The 14,438-nt window shown below is 39.9% G+C and overlaps 1 protein-coding gene across 1 annotated transcript in view; it reads right to left on the bottom strand.

The window, feature by feature from the left end:
- Positions 1–12,417, bottom strand: part of CDK17 (cyclin dependent kinase 17) — a 101,752-nt gene extending 89,335 nt beyond the window's left edge. The window contains exon 1 of the mRNA XM_047788235.1: positions 12,345–12,417. The gene's annotated coding sequence lies outside the window, so the exon portion shown is untranslated. The remainder of the gene's footprint in view (positions 1–12,344) is intronic.
- Positions 12,418–14,438: the final 2,021 nt, after the last annotated feature.

Below are 14,438 nucleotides of genomic sequence, written 5' to 3'. Positions count from 1 at the left end.
GGTGATTATGGCTCGTGTTGGGAGAAGGACACTGGGGCAAAAGTCTCTGGAGTAACCACCAGCCTGTGTTCCGCCAGAGGTGGCCATGTTGGGAAAATCTGGCTGCACCAATCAGCACGGAGAAACCCCAGGCCAAACAGTAATCCAGGTGGGATCACAGCCCCACCCATCAGAAAAGAGGCTACCTAAACAACCCTCAGCCACACAACTGGCTCTAATCTCACCCAGAGACAAAGCCCCACCCACCAGAGGGCAGGCACCAGACCCTCCCATCAGGAAGCCTACAGCAAGTCCGTGTACCAACTTCAGCTATAAGCGGGGGCAGACATCAGAAGTAAGAGAGGCTACAATTCTGTCTGCAAAAAGGAGACCACACCAAAAACCTATAAAAATGAAAGTCAGAGAACTATAACTTAAATAAGGGAGCAAGTAAAAACCCCAGAAAAAAACCTAAGTGACCTTGAGATTATCAGCCTCCAAGAAAGACTATAAACTGATAATGATGAAGATGATGTAAAACACTGGAAATAAACTGGAGGCAAAGAATGATAATTTACAGCAAACACTGAGTTGAGGAAATTTAAGATTTAAGATTTAAGGATTAAGCAAGGAGAGATGCAAAATATAGTAACTAAAATAAAAAAATCATTAGAAGTAACCAACAACAAACACAGGACGCAGAAGAATGGATAAGCCAGGTGAAGGACAGACTAGTAGAAATCACTGACGTGAAATAGAAAAGAGAAAAAAGACTAAAAAGAAATGAAGACAGTCTCAGAGAACACTGGGACAATGTTAAACACAGGAACATCCGTATTATAGGGATGCCAGAAAGAGAAGGGGGTGGGAGACAGAAAAAATACTCGAAGAGATAATAGCCCAAAACTTCCCTAACATGGGAAAGGAATCACTCACTCAAATCCAGAAAGCACGAGTACCATATAAAATAAATCCAAGGAGGAATACCGAGACATATATTAATTAAAGTGACCAAAATTAAAGACAGAGAAAATATTGAAGACAACGAGGGAAAAGAAACAAATAACATACAAGGGAACCCCAATAAGGTCATCAGCAGATTCTTCAGCAGAAACTCTGCAGGCCAGAAGGGAGTCGCACCATACACTTAAAGGGATGAAAGGAAAAAACCTCCAACCAAGATGACTCTACCCAGCAAGGCTCTCCTTCAGATTTGAAGGAGAAATCAAAAGCTTTACAGACAAGCAAAAGCTAAGAGAATTCAGCACCATTCAACCAGCTCTGTGACAAATACTAAGGGAACTTCTCTAGGGAGAAAAGAAAAGGCCACAACTAGAAACACAAACATTACAAAGGACAGGCTCACCAGTAAAGGCATACATATAGGAAAGGTAAGAAATCATCCACATACAAATATGCTACCCAAATCAGACATTCTGAGAAAAGGAGGTTACAAATGCAGGACACTGGAGGTGCACTTGCAATTAAGAGACCAACAACTTAAAACAAGCTCATATATATATATATATATAGACTCCTATATCAAAACTTCAAGGTAACTGCAAACCAAAAATCGACAATTGACACACACATAAAGAAGGAAAACCAACTCAAATACAACACTAAAGACAGTCATCAAACCATAAGAGGAGAGAACAAGAGAAGAAGGGAGGAAAAAAGACCAACAAAAACAAATCCAAAACAGTTCATCAAACGGCAACGAGAACATATATATCAATAATTACCTTCAATATAAAGGGACTAAATGCCCCAACCAAAAGATATAGACTGGCTGAATGGATACAAAAACATGATCCACATATATGCATGCTGTCTTCAAGAGACCCACTTCACTTCTAGGGACACATACAAATGGAAAGTGAGAGGATGGAAGAAAATATTCCATGCAAACGAGAAGCAAAAGAAAGCTGGAATAGCAATACTCCTATCAGAAAAAAATAGACCTTAAAATACAGAATATTATAAGAGACAAAGAAGGACATTACATAATGATCAAAGGATCAATCCAAGAAGAAGATATAACAACTGTAAATATATATGGACCCAACATACGATCACCTCAATATATAAGACAACTGCTAAAAACCTTAAAAGGAGAAATTGACAATAACACAGTAACACCTGAGGACTTTAACACCCCACTCTCAGCAATGGACAGATCATCCTGACAGAAAATCAACAAGGAAACACAGGCCCTAAATGACACATTAGGCCAGATGGACTTAATATTTATAGAACATTCCATCCAAAGGCAGCAGAATACACATGCTTCTCAAGTGCACATGGAACATTCTCTAGGACTGAGCTCATTCTGGGCCACAAGTCAAGCCTTGGTAACTTTATTTAAATCATATCAAGCATCTTTTCTGACCAAAAGGCTATATGACTAGAAATCAAAAGAAGAAAAAAAAACTGCAAAAAAACGCAAACACATGGAGACTAAGCAACATGCTACTGAACAACCAATGGATCACTGAAGAAAGCAAAGGGGAAAGTAAAAAATACCTAGAAGCAAATGACAACAAAGACACAATAATCCAAAACCTATGGGATGCAGCAAAAGCAGTTCTAAGAGGAAAGTGTATAGCAATACGAGCCCACCTCAGAAATAAGGAAAAGCTCCAAGAAACACCTAACTTTACATCTAAAGCAAGAGAGAGAAGAACAGACAAGACCTAAGGTTAGCAGAAGGAAAGAAATCATCAAGATCAGAGACAAAATAAAGCAAATAGAAACAAAGAAAACCACAGAAAAGGTCAATGAAACTAAAAGCTGGCTCTTTGAAATGATCAACAAAGTTGATAAACCCTGAGCCAGACTTAGCAAGAAAAAAAGAGAGAGGACTCCAATCAATAAAATTAGAAACAAAACAGGAGAAGTTACATCGGTCATCACAGAAATACAAAGGATCATAAGAGATAACTACAGCATCTATATACTAATAGAATGGACAACCTCGAAGAAATGAACAACCTCTTAGAAAAGTAGAATCTTCCAAGTCTAAACCAAGATGAAATAGAAAAGATGAGTGGACCAGTCACAGGTACTGAAATTGAAACTGTGACTTAAAAACTTCCAACCAACAAAAGTCCAGGACCAGATGGCTTCACAGGCAAATTCTATCAAGCATTTAGAGAAGAGCTAACATCTACCCTTCAGAAATTATTCCAAAAAACACTCCCAAATGCATTCTATGAGGCCATCACCCCGATACCAAAACCAGACAAAGATACTACAAAAAAAGAAAATGGCAGGCCAATTTCACTGATGAACACAGATGCAAAAATCCTCAACAAAATACTAGCAAACCAAATCCAACAATGCATTAAAAGGATTATACATCATGATCAAGTGGGATTTATCCCAGGGATACAAGGATTCTTCAACATCTGCAAATCAATCAGTGTGACACACCACATTAACAAACTGAAGAATAAAAACCACATGATCCTCTCAACAGATCCAGAAAAAGCCTCTGACAAAATCCAACACCCATTTCTGATAAAAACCCTCCAGAAAGTGGGCAGAGATGGAACCCATCTCAACATAATAAAGGCCACATATGAGAAACCCAGAGCTAACATCATTCTCAATGGTGAAAAGCTGAAAGAATTCCCACTGAGATCAGGAACAAGACAAGGATGTCCACTCGCACCACTACTCTTCAGCATAGTTTTAGAAGTCCTAGCCACAGCAATCAGAGAAGGAAAAGAAATAAAAGGAATCCAAATTAGAAAGGAAGAAGTAAAACTACCCTATTTGCAGATGACATGATACTATACCTAGAGAATCCTAAAGACCCTCCCAGAAAACTGTTAAAGCTCATCCAGGAATGTGGCAAAGTCGCAGAATACAAAATTAACACACAGAAATCAACGGCATTTCTATACACTAACAACAAAAGAGCAGAAAGAGAAATTAGGGAAGCAATCCCATTTACCATCACACCAAAAAGAATAAAATACCTAGGAATAAACCTACCTATAGAGACAAAAGACCTGTACTCTGAAAACTATGAGACACTGATGAAAGAAATCAAAGATGACACAAATAGATGGAAAGACATACCATGATCGTGGACTAGAAGAGTTAACAGTATCAAAATGACTATACTACCTAAGGCAACCTACAGATTCAATGCAATCCCTATCGAATTACCAAGGACATTTTTCACAGAATTTGAACAAAATATTTTAAAGTTTGTTTGGGAGCATAGAAGACCCAGAAGAGCCAAAGACATCCTGAAAAAGAAAAATGGAGCTGGAGAAATCAAGCTCCCTGACTTCAGACTATGCTACAAAGCAACACTCATCAAAACCATATGGTACTGGCACAAAGACAGAAATATAGATCAGCGGAACAGGGTAGCCCAGAATTCAACCCATGCACCTACAGTCAACTAATCTATGACAAAGGAGGCAAGGATATACAATGGAGAAAGGGCAGCTTGTTCAATAAGTGGTGCTGGGAAAACTGGACAGCCACATGGAAAAGAATGAAATTAGAACACTCCCTAACACCATACACAAAAATAAACTCCAAATGGATTAAAGATCTAGACATCAGACCAGACACTATAAAACTCTTAGAGGAAAACACAGGCCAAACACTCTCTGACATAAACCACAGCAACATCTTCTCAGATCCACCTCTTAGAGTAATGTCGACAAAAACAAAAATAAACAAATGGGACCTAATCAAACTTAAAAGTTTCTGCACAGCAAAGGAAACCCTAAACAACACAAAAAGACAACCCACAGAATGGGACAAAATCTTTGCAAGTGAATCAACTGACAAGGGATTAATCTCCAAAATTTATAAACACCTCCTACTGCTCAATTACCCAAAAAAAACAAAACAAAAAAACAAAACACCAAAAAATGGGAAGAAGACCTAAACAGACAGTTCTCCAAAGAAGACATACAGATGGCCAAAAAACACATGAAAAGATGTTCAGCATCACTCATTATTAGAGAAATGCAAATCAAAACCACTCTGAGGTACCACCTTACACCAGCCAGAATGGCCATCATCGAAAAGCCTACAAACAATAAATGCTGGAAAGGGTGTGGAGAAAAGGGAACCCTATTACACTGTTGGTGGGAATGTAAATTAGTGCAACCACTGTGGAAAACAGTATGGAAATTCCTCAGAAAACTAAAAATAGAATTACCATTTGATCCAGCAATCCTACTCCTGGGCATCTATCCAGAGAAAACCATGACTCGCAAAGACACATGTACTCCAATGATCACTGCACTGCAATATGCAATAGCCAAGACATGGAAACAACCTAAATGTCCATCGACAGAGGAGTGGATCCAGAAGATGTGGTACATATACACAATGGAATATTACACAGCCATTAAAAGAAAGAAATACCGGCATTTTTAGCAACATGGATGGACCTAGAAATTATCATGCTAAGCCGTACAATGAGACACCAACATCAAATGCTTTCACTGGCATGTGGAATCTCAAAAAAGGACAGACGGAACTTCTTTGCAGAACAGATGCTGACTCACAGACATTGAAAAACTTATGGTCTCCGGAGGAGACAGTTTTGGGGGTGGGGGGATGTGCTTGGGCTGTGGGATGGAAATCCTGTGAAATCAGATTGTTATGATCATTATACAACTACAGATGTGATAAATTCATTTGAGTAATAAATAAATAAATAAAATAAAAAGCATGGTCTCTCTGGAGCACAATGCTTGCCAAAAAGAGGATTTATATATAATTACATACAATGTAATATAGTAAACATCAAATGCTACAGCAGAAGCACCATAACTCTGTCAGAATGGATCAAAAACAACTTCAGAGGAAGTAACATTTGTCCTCAAAAATGAGAATTTCTCTCCACGTGTCAAAGGACTGTAACATCAACACACTAGTTTCCTCATCTTCGTACCCCTAGCACTGACCATAGTGACAAAACAGAAAAGTAAGCAAGCACTTCATACATGGATGCACAGATGCATAGATTGATGGAAGGAAGGAAGAAGAATAGGGGGATAAAAAGACAGACAAAAACATCAATAGATGAATGAATAGAGAATGGAATATTACTCAGCCATGAAAAGGAATGAAATATACCATTTGCAGCAACATGGATGGACCTAGAGATTATCACACTGAGTGAAATCGAAGAAAGACAAACTGTTTGCTACCACTTATACGTGGAATCTAAAAAACAATACAAAATTTATTTATAAAACAGAGACAAACTCATGGTTACCAAAGATGAAAGGGGATAGATAAATGAGGAATATGGGATTAATAAATACATACCACTATGAATAAAACAGATAACAAGGATTTAATGTATAACACAGGAACTATATTCAATATCCTTCAATAACCTATAATGGAAAAGAAGCTGAAAATACGTGTATTTAATTGAATCACTTTGCTGCACACCTGCAACTAACACAATATTGTAAATCTACTATACTTCAGTTTATAAAAAGACAGACATATATAAATACAGAATGAATAACCGTTAGATTAAAATAGCGCAAAATTGAAAGGAGTAATTCAGATGAGGCATTCCAAAACCTGACATATGAAAGTGGTAACATAAAAAGACAAATCTAAAAGATATTTAGAAAATAAAATTGATAAGATTTGGTGTGACTGACTGGACTGGGGGAGGGAGACCTAATAGAAAAACAAAAGAAGCTGCCAAAGGTTTTGGCTTAAGTGACTTGGCTTATGGTGGTACATTCACTGTGGCTGGGAATGGAGGTAGGGGATAACAAGAGTTCAGTTCTGGAAAGAAAGCACTACGAGGCAATAATGTCAGAGAGAGCTAGAACAGAACTCAGAAAAAAAGGGTCTGGATTAGAAACAAAAGACATGGAGATTATCAGCACTTCAGTGATTATTTGGAACAAAGCACTAAATAGGGATAAGAATGCACAGGGAACAGGTAAAACATGAGAAGAGGGCCTAGGACAGAATATTCCAGACAACCAATGTTGCTATTATTTCATATATTACAATACTGTCACATTAAGGTATATTTTATAACATGTATAATGACTGATACAATGTTGACACAACAAATGCTTTAAAAGAACTTACTGATTAATCTCTGAAGTAATTGAAAAATCAAATTTATTAAGCATAATAAAGCCAGAGATAAAGGATCATTTCTTAAAAATAATTCAATAAGATGGGTTCGAAGGACCAAAGTCTGTTTAAGGAATCCAAAACTTACTTCAAAAATCAATGAAAAGTAAATCAACTATAATAAAAAAAAATTTTTTAAATCAATGAAAAGATCCTTCTCACCAGAAATAGCGGTACAAATCAATAATTAAAATACTAAAACCTGGAAGTATATTATACTTCAAAAAAGCTTACTTTACAGAATAGTTAAAACATATATTAACAAATGAAAAGGTAACTATATCTGTATACATACAGATATAAAATTTATCTTCCTATGGCAAATTTTTCACCCATTATTGAAGCAATCTACATGGTATATTGGGCTGTCTTCTCTGTTATGGCATGTGCTCAAATAATGCAAACTAATTTTAACACACGAAAAATCAAAGTAACTAAACATAAAAGTAAACATGAAAATAAATATGCTTGTGTCACAAGGATGAAAATAATTTTTTTTGTTTGCTTTTCAGCATCCATATTTATTTTACTTTAGGCCAAAGAACTCTGATAAATTCATGATTAAAAATAAATCTATGCTGTGGGAGGTTGGGGTTATTAGCAGATGCAAGCTATTACATATGGAATAAACAACAAGATCTTCCTGTACAGCACAGGGAACTATATTCAATATCCTATAATAAACCATAACAGAAAAGAATAGTTTAAAAAGAATGTATGTATATGTATAACTGAATCACTTTGTTGTACAGGAGAAATTAAACAACACTGTAAATCAACTATATGTCAATAAAAATTTTAAAAATAAAAATGAAACTACAAATATTTCAATTGTCTTTCTAGCACTTTCAATTCATTTTGAGCTATATATTCTACGTTATACATTTTGTAGAGTTCAGTTTTTTTACATAGGAAAACTAATTAGAATTTAAATGTAATTTTGATGAGCTTTTTAATACACCATCTTTTAGATCTCTCTACAGCAAACACTTAACACTGATTTTTTAACATCACATCCCCAGGGAGGCGGTGTAACATAGCGGTCTGAATGCCTAAACTGGAATCTCAGCTTCACTACAGAGAACCCTAGAGACAATTAACATAAGGCCTCAATTTCCTCATGTGAAAAAAAGGCACAATACCTTTATAATGGGCTTATTTTGAGGATTTAACAAAGTATCGGTGGCACAGTATCTAGTGAAAGAGGTGATTAAGTAAGATTAATTTCTTTCCAAAGCTTATATCAAAAAATAATTTTAGAAAGAAGACTTTCAGGAGCAAGAACATCTTTGCTTATCCCAACATGCCATGGATCTGTAAACCTACCTCCTTAAATACAGTATTCAATGCCATATGTTACTGTAGACCACACCAACAGTACTTATAGCAGGCACCTCATCTATTAGATCTACTGCTAGAGGTCCACTGATTTTCCAAGTCAGCCAACAGAGAGAAGAAAACAGGCTAGAAAAGGTAAGCTATGCTCAAATATGCTCAATACATCTTCCTAGTCCTTGGCAACTCCTCTTTTCATGTCAATACTTTGAAGATATCAAAGTAACCACCAACTAAAAAACCTCGAACAAAAATAATGACAAAGAATTCACTAATGACTATAAGAATTCTTGGCTTATTGTAAATTTCTCAAAGAAATTAAAAAAAAAAAAAAAGCCACTGTAATAGGTGCTCTCCCCCTCTTTAAACCTGGCAATACTGTAGGTTGAAAGCTAGTAGGTTTAACTAGGTTTTCTACTGAAGGCAGGTTTTTACCTCACAAATACTGTGAGGTAAAAACACATTTTAAAATGCCATAAACCTGTTCATCATTTCAAATGCAAAATGCTATAATCAGTTTACAAAATGCATTTTAAATAACTTTTCCATTTAAAAAAGTTTCAGCAAAATTACACATTCAAAATTCGAAGAACTCAAAAGACTTTCCTTCACATGTATGAAAGGAGACAACTTTTAAAATAGACAAAATACTCTAAAGAATATTTTCATAAGCTGTATTTAACATACAATGTCTTTTTTCTACAATATAGCATATGTAGAAATGTATATTCAATGTAATTACGCATCACAGAAGTATAAAAGCTATAGAAAAGAATGCTATGACATGCTGTAATTTTTATTAGGACAAAAGAACAGTAATAAAGATTCAAAATGTACCATCTTATAGATATTCAGTACTATTAAAACAATAACAAAGAAAACAACAGGGCAAAAATTTTGAGTTCATAGATAATATTTTTTACTATTAAGGAACATCATCAGCTTCACTTCTGAACATCTCCCTCAGCAGCCATTATAGTTCCATTGTTTGCAATAAAATACTTGCAGTTTAATTAGTACTATCTCATTAATAATGGAAAAATAGAAAAATACTGCTGAAAATAAGAGAAAAAACAAAAGCTTTGACAGAGTAAATTATTTTCTATGCCATCTCTTTCCACCATAATCACAGGACTAAACTAGTATCTGAAAACTTAATATATACACAGCCATTCTGCGCTACGAAGCAAATAAAATTTTTCCATTTTTTTCTAAAACCAATTGCACTTATTAGAGCAAGATTACTGGTGTATAAAGCTACTAATTGGATCAATACTATACATTGAATCAACTATTTTAATTTCATCTTTGTTTGCTGTATCTCTCTTTTTTCCTTTAGGTAATCAGAGTACATTTGGCAGACTACACTACTTCAAATATTTAACACCAAAAGTGACTTTTGGGGCCTGAATCCAAGGATAAGAATAAATCACACATTTTACAGAAGCATCTTTTAGTAACAGGCAAATTAGGATATTAACAAGACTTTAATTCTTCATATACTCTTTTACTGATTGTAAAAGTAATGTGAAAATTTGAGAAATACAGAAATGTATTTTTATTCATCCATAAATCCTACCACTTAGAAATCTCTGATAATTTTTTGGTAGATTCCCTTCTGGTGAGAATAAAACTTCAAGTATCTAGCTAGACATAAGAAAAAAAATCATAAGAAAAAAAATTTACATAAGAAAAAAATCGGTGTATCCTCAATATGGCCTTTTGATAAATGTTATATAAAATATTAATGACATAACCTATTAATTTTGCAGAGGTTAAAAAAATAGCTGTTAAGTGGTGAGGGAGGGGGAAGGAAGTCCCTCAATTCAGAGACTAGTCCCTAAACTGAAATCCCTTTTACAATTTTTATAGTGTCAACATTTAAATGGCAACATGCAGCAAGACAGGACTATTCTCAAAATACCATTGATAAATGGTAACATCCCTACATCAAACAGGTTTTACATTTCTTTCCATTCAATGTTTTTATTTACACTGTTAAAAAAGTCAATGAATTGTATTTGCAGAGTAATTTGAAAACAGCTTAAATTCAAATACTAACCTATTTCCTTTGAAGCCTAGCATTCAAACCATTAGGGTTTCTGGCCTAGGAGATAGTTTACCAGATAAAAGGTTACCAGTTTTACATTCCAGTAATCTCTTTCATATAAAAAAGAATATTCCTTAAAAATAGCCACAGTTTTTTCTTTTGTTCCAGCCCATTGTTTTTGGAAGTATGCAGAAGTTAGGAATACAAAGACGGAAACGACTTCATCAGTAAAGCATCATTTAATAAATAAATCAACTACTTAATCTCATAAAAGAACAAAACCAAACCAATAATATTAATGGTAGCAAAATTTTTTTAAAATTTTTCTTAATTTTTCTTAAAATTGGGTTGAACTTTATTTCTATTTTCAAGGAAGGCTCTCCTTGCAAGGCATCAAAATCTTAAAATCCCATTCATTTTCTTCTGTCCAAAGATAAAATAAGGCTAAAATACAGTGACTCAGATTTGTTACTTTAACCTTCTTACACAAGTGCCTTTTAAAAGAAATCCTTCAACAAAAACTCAAGAAATAATCACCAAAGTTTGAGGAAAGAATTATCTAAGTCAAGCATTTCCTGATAAATGACAGGTCTAGCGGCTGCCAGGGATACACACTGCTGACCCTAGGAAGAGCCAAAACTCAAAACAAAAGTTGCCACTTCCGTATCTAAAAAAATCATTTGGCTAATAAGAGGTGATAATCCATGACTAACGACGTGTCTTTGGTGGACACATTAATAAAAAGGAGGCGCGCCATGCATTTGAGCTAAACGCTTTTGCCATTTTCGCAGAAGAAAAGCTAATTGTTAATGGCCATGTGACATTATAAGATCCCAGAAAGGAAAGGGTGGGAGGAAGAGAGAGGAGTTCAAGGCAGTTCAGGGTCAGAACAAGCTCAGGCATCCTGTCATTAGCACACGTTCCCCAAGCTGAAGGCGAAATACTGCTTACTCGAAAAGGAGTGGGTGAGAAGTAGGGGGAGAACGAGGGGAAAACCACTGGCGAGTCAGTGTGGCAAGGAGGGGGTGATGCGCGGGAGAGAGTGTGGAGCTATCCAGCCGAGTCGGGGAGCAAAATCATCCCGCACAAAAACCCTGAGACAAGCAACTGCGGCGGAGATGACAATACTTGGCAGCCCCCCACCTGCCCCTCCCCGTCGGTCCTGGGGGTTTCCGACATCCCCTCCGCCTCTGCTCTTGACCAGCGCTCAGGGGTGTGACCCGCCAGCGGGAGGCTGCGCGGATCTTTGTCTCGGCCCGCTCCCCACGCGAGGGCTCCTCCTCCCCTCGCTCCCCACCCGCGCACACCCCCGGCGTCTCCAAGGAGCTGGAAACGCGGCCGCCGCCGCCGCCGCCGCCTCGCCCACCTCCCGCGGACCTGAGCCCCTTCCTGCCCCTCGGGGCTGAGCCTCCCGTTCCCGCAGCTCCACCCCCGCCGAGGGGACCTTTATGCCGCGGGGGACTTTCTGCCTCTTCCCTTCCAGGGCCTCGCGGGGAGACCGGCCTCCCCCGGAGACCGAAGCGCCAGCAAGCACCGGAGGCGGAGGCGGCGGCGGCCGGAGGCGCCTCCCGCAGAGGAGCCCGAGAGTCAGACACCCACACCTCACCCCACTGCCGGAAACGCCCGGACGAGGGGCGACAGGCACAAGCCACCCCCCCTGCGACCCACCAACCTCTCTCAACTTCCCCGCGGGGCCTGAGCCCCCCGCGTCCCCACCAGCCGCCGGCCCAGGCCCGGGTCTCGGGCACGCTCCGGCCCCTCTCAGCCCCAGGTCGGCGGGTCAGGGGGGAAAGCCCCGCGCCACCGCCGGCCGCCAACTCACCAGCAAGTGCGGGGGCCGCGTCCTGAGACCAGGCGAGGCGAGGCGGGGTGCAGGCGGAAAGCAGCTCGGCCGACACCCGCGGCGACCGGATGCAGGTCCGGTTCCCAGCGGCCGGCAGACCCGAGGCGCCTCCGAGGCGCAGGCCTCCGCAGCAGCCGCCGCCTTCCAGCTCAAGCCGAGGGTCCGGAGCCTCCAGAAGGGGCCGCGGGTCCCTCACGCGTTGCCAAGCCCCCCGGACAACATGGCTCCCGAGCCGCCGGGCCGCGCGGGCCGCCCACTAATCCCCTCGGAGGAGCGCAGCCGGAGCCAGGCGGCCTGGGAAGCGCCGACGCCCGGCTGAGGCTGCCCGGCCGGACGCGGGCTCCTTCTTCCCCGGGGCCGGACCGTGAGGAGCTGAGGAGACGGCGGGCGGCCGCTCTCGCTCGCTGCGTGTGCGTCGCTTTCTCACTCGGCGGCTGCGGATTGACGCCTCCGCCTGTCCCCCGGGGGGAGAGCGAGCGAACAAGAAAAAAGACTTTTATTGAAACGATCCAACCAGCAGCGGCAGAGAAAGGCGACCGGCCGCGGGAGCTTCCCCCACCTCCGCCCGAGCCGCTTGCCGCGGGCAGCGCGACCCCTGCCGGCGGCGGCGGCGGAGGAGGGGGCGGGGCCTCGAGGGCGGGGCGGGGTATCCCCGGGAAACCCCCCACCCCGAGGTGGGGCCTGGGTCTCGGGCCCCGAGCCCCGGGCCCCGGGGACAGCTGGAGGGGGGTGGGCGGGGTGGGGAGACCCCAACGTAGGTGAGAAGGTTAGGCACTGCCTGTCCACCGCGACTGGAGGAGAAATTATCTGAATAATCCCCCCCTTCATCTTCCACCCCCCAACAAAACAAAAACTGCTGCTGACATTATCCAAGTAATTATGTAATTTAGAGACCGTGGCCACGGTTCTCTGTTGGTTCTCTAGAGAGCTGGTGTCAAAGGACCCGCACTTGAGCTTGATTGCTGCAACTTTTCTCCTTTATTGTGGTTAGGTGAGGGGGTGGGTACCAGGGCAGCAGTCCCTCACACAGGCGGCATTTATTCATTTAAATTACCAACTTCTTTTTCTTATATTCTCGACAATATACTAGGTCCTCAAAGAACGGAGCGTCTCTCTGGGGTGAAAGGTACTCCATAAACAGTTATACAAATCCGAGCTTTGAGAAGGGCAATGGAAGGTGCTCTGAGAACAGAAAGGAAGTACTGTTGCAGAGTTGGTTAGGTTGTTTTCTTGGAGGAGGGGAGCGGTGGAGAGGTTGGCCCAGTTTCTGTAAGTGTCTTTACTTTCTTCTTTCCCAGAGGCTAACAGCTAGTTCAGGAATGAACAGCAGAGTGAAAGTGAAGACAAACTGAAGTAATACTGACCCACATTTTTCCCACTAAGAAGGATAAAGGCAGAGTAAACACAAACAGAAACCCCTAGAGGGAGATAATGAGAGGATTGAAAAAGAATGGAGACCGGATGTAGACAAGCTAAACAAGAAAAAAAATTAAAACCACATAAAAGGCCTGGTGAAGTGAGATATAAATATTTGTCTACTGTAATACCCAGAAATAGACTTAGTACATTTTTAATGCAATTTCAATCACATTATGTCCTAAGGACTTTTGACAATTATCTTCCTGGAGTCTTGGGTGAATCCTTTCTCCCTAAAAAGAATGCCTGACGACTTCTTTTATTTTGTTGGACCAAGTTGAGTGTATCTACTGTAATATCCAACAATCATACATTTCAGTCAGATTTCTCCATACCTCTAAAATTACTAGAGTCCATAAATCAACGTTTATGCTCTGAACATATTTAACACGTGCTTATCATACATGAATTCAAATATATAACAAGCTTTCCTTTAGAATACGTGGACTTAAAAAAAAAACTTTTTTTTTTTTTTAGATTTATCCAAGTCAAAGAACTCTGTAACATGGCAAGAAACAGCATCGTTTAGAGATCTTCTAAAATTGGAAAGACAGAAAAGTTGATATTTACAAAAGATGTACTTATATGCCAAGTATTTTTCACATACCTGCCTTATTTTTTTAAAAAATCATGTCTTTTTTTTGGTCCCTTAGTAAT

This window comes from Phacochoerus africanus, chromosome 7 (assembly GCF_016906955.1).
Source record: "Phacochoerus africanus isolate WHEZ1 chromosome 7, ROS_Pafr_v1, whole genome shotgun sequence".
In the NCBI taxonomy this organism is placed as follows: domain Eukaryota; kingdom Metazoa; phylum Chordata; class Mammalia; order Artiodactyla; family Suidae; genus Phacochoerus; species Phacochoerus africanus.
This window is presented reverse-complemented; position numbering and strand designations above follow the sequence as displayed.